General features: G+C 37.0%; 1 long non-coding RNA gene across 1 annotated transcript; it reads right to left on the bottom strand.

Moving 5' to 3' along the window:
* Positions 1–1,951: 1,951 nt before the first annotated feature.
* On the bottom strand, positions 1,952–3,244 carry LOC138347905 (uncharacterized). The gene is made up of 2 exons (XR_011220465.1): positions 3,160–3,244; positions 1,952–2,248 (listed from the first exon to the last, which is right to left on the bottom strand). It is a non-coding gene; the product is annotated as an uncharacterized lncRNA (long non-coding RNA).
* Between the last annotated feature and the right edge of the window lie 220 nt (positions 3,245–3,464).

Genomic DNA, 3,464 nt, shown 5'->3' with positions numbered 1-3,464 from the left:
CATTGCAGTGGGCTTTGGGTCACTCAAACCCAACTTCTTGTAAATCGAGAGGGGCATGAGATTTATACTTTCCCCCAGATCAGATAATACTTTCACAAAATGTAATGACCCGACTATACAAGGAATAGTGAACGCACCCGGATCTTCTTTCTTTTGTACGAGAGATCTTGTAGAAATAGCGCTACAATGTTGCATTCTATCATCATCCTCGAAAGTGACTGATCTTTTCTTTGTAACCAGATATTTCATAAAATTGGTATAACCGGGCATTTGTTCTAGACTTTCTACCGAAGGTACATTAATAGAAAGCTGCTTTAACATTGTTATAAAACACCGATATTTACCATTCTTTTTTTCACTAATCTCTGAGGAAAGGGGGGGTGGTCTAGGCATGGGAATTACCTTTATAGGGACTTCTGCATCTTTTCCAGTGCTATCTTCTGCTTCACCACTACCCTCTACCACCTTATCATTATCCTTTCTCACCTTTTCCTCATTAGACGGCATAGGTGGGTCAATGGTTTGCTTACCACCCCGAGTAGTGATTGCCATACAATGTGCATCGTTTTTCAGATTTTGGACAGTGTTGCTAGGAAGAGTGCCCGGTTGCTATGTGTTCACAGTCACTATTAATTGATCCATTTGCAGCTCAATCTACTTAATCGATATTGCATGTGTATCGACTTTTTGCCCAATACCCACTAAATCACTCCTTAACTCTTTGATGTGCTCATCACTAGCATCGGACCTCCTCATCATTTTATGCAACATATCCTCAACTCGCTCCATACTATCTCCACCATCCCTAGGATTAACATCACGATATTGAGGAGGGACATAGGATCCATTCCTATCATTCATGTTACCGTAGTTACCCGTATTGAAGTTGTTGTCGCGGTTATAGTTTCCATCTCGGACATAATGACCCTCAAAGTTATAGTTACCATAGATCTGACCTTGGTTCCCTTGACCTTGGTGCCAGTTCTCCTTATTAGATCCTTGGGCACTCTATCTGATAATTGATGTTCTTGCTTCATTATGATACTTGTATATGTATGAATGTTGCAATACTGATCACCCTTGTTGTAAATGAAATAGTTGAATGTTGGTAGCCATGAAATCCTGATGTAAATGTACGATCTAGATGATATACTTGTGATTGTTATTGTGGTATGTATATCAAGATCGTATTGTCACGTTCCGGCAAGCTAATTTGGATCGGGTTGCCACATTCGGGCACAACATTTGCATCAGGATGCCAAGTTCTAGCACAACTATGGGATCATATTGCCACGTTTTGGAAAGTTAACTGTTTGGGTTTGGTTTTCATCAGATGACCAATGATTATTGATAATTGTATATTGACGATCCTGTAGATAATATTGTAGATGTTGATATATTATGCATGTGATCATGATGATGTTTGACTTGCTTATGTTACACTAGTGGGATAGTTGCATGATCCTACCAGTACATTGTGGTTGTATACTAATTATGCACTTGCTTTTATTTTTGTCCAATATAGGGCATCTCCAAGAGTCTCTTGACAGACCTCGCTTAGGAGATTAGAGATTATCGCATCTACTTCAAGGGTGAGCTAAATCTTCCAGGGTTCGATGGAGTTCTCTTTAGTCTACGTCCATCATTTCAGAACTTAGACATTTGTTTACTTAGTGATTAGTTCAGCAGTTGGGATTGTGCCCCTTCCTGTTTAGACTAGTTATTTTGTAGTAAATTTGGTACATTGACTTTCAGATTCTATGTTTATCTTCCACAATAGTTTAGTTAGTTCTTTAGAATCCTTTTTAATGTGTATGGAAACCTCTTAGTTTATATAATTATCACGACCCAAAAATCACGAGTAGTGATGGCACCTATGTTCCCAACCAATAGGTAAGCCAACCAACATATTTAAACAAACTTAACAAACTAATGAGTGAAAAGACAATAATTAGCCAAATCTCTAACTTTGAGTTTCTTATACATACGAATGCGGAAAACTGAAAAAAAATACTACCGAAGAATTGGTGTCATAAGTACAAGAGTTTCTAAAATACGATACAAGTATGAAACTAAAATGAAAAATCTAACATAAGGGATATCGTGTCTGAATACTGAATAACAGAATATGTAAAAGATAGAGGGAGATGTGGGCCACGGAACAGCCAGGCAGCTCACCACAACTCCAAAACACTCCAAACTCGGACACAAACTGCTCCACGAGATGTGCTCCTACTCAAAATCGAATCTGCACCAAAAAGAGTGCAACAAGTGTAGTATGAGTACGAAACCACGTGTACCCATATTGTCTCATTGACCGACAAGGAACAAGTAGTGACAGGAGTTTATATAAAAAAACTAAATTCTTAAATTATATTAGTATATATATTACACTCACTATTTAAGTTTCATCAAATAATGTAATCAAACATCAAGTACTTTTCTAACACCAAACAAAACACATAATCATCAAAAGTGAATGACGTGATGAAATGCAATGCAATATGATACCATATAATGATATGCCTCAGAATAACCAGTACTCACTCAACCGTATATACATGATACTCCTCAGAAATACATCGAGAGCTCATGACACGTAGGGGACTCGCGAGGTCCATATACCGACACAGATGATCTCTACGTGTCTGTGCGGACGATCTCAACGCACTATCATAATATCAAACGATTTTCGCATGAACGGTCTCTACGTGCCCAAATTACAATCTTAACATCTCACCATCCCCAGCGCGGATGATCTCCACGTGCCCAACTTATACCCAATCTCATGTCAATGCATGTACACAATATTATTTAAATATAAAATAATGATGATGCATCTCACTCAATCAATATCAACATAATACATAACCACCTCAATTATCACAACTATACGGGTGTAATAAAGAAAACACAATCACACAACAATTTAAAATCAATAATATATCATGTAACGCCCATATGCTTTGGAAATTCTCAAGTTACAATCCGCATTCTATAATAGTGACTTTCTTTTTTATAACACCGGTACTCGTACCAATTCCTGTCACACCATTGATACGATACCCCCATCTTTCACCCTTACCCCTTTGTCTATTTTCATTTTTAATCTTTAATTAGGAAAACGTCCTTCAACAAGTCTAAAAAGCCTTAACATACCTTAAATGTCGAACCTCCTTCCACGAATTTTTTGAAGATTTTTCTCCTTTTGGCAAAGGTTTGGAACGTTCTCAATCTATCAAATGTGTAATATCTGCAAACAAGTGAGTTCATTTATACACGTATTACTATAGTTCTAGCCTAAATTCAAACTCACGTCAATATATAATCAAACTCTTAACTCCGATGTCAAGCAAAAAATTATGAAATTTCAAGCCTAAATTTAAGTCCCATCTCATATCATGAATCTAATAACATTCATGTTCTACAATATGATACCAGTAAAACACTTTGCTAAGTATACC

Source organism: Solanum lycopersicum, chromosome 4 (assembly GCF_036512215.1).
Source record: "Solanum lycopersicum chromosome 4, SLM_r2.1".
Taxonomy (NCBI): Eukaryota; Viridiplantae; Streptophyta; class Magnoliopsida; order Solanales; family Solanaceae; genus Solanum; species Solanum lycopersicum.
The sequence above is the reverse complement of the archived record's forward strand: the minus strand, read 5'-3'. Positions and strand labels throughout refer to the sequence as shown.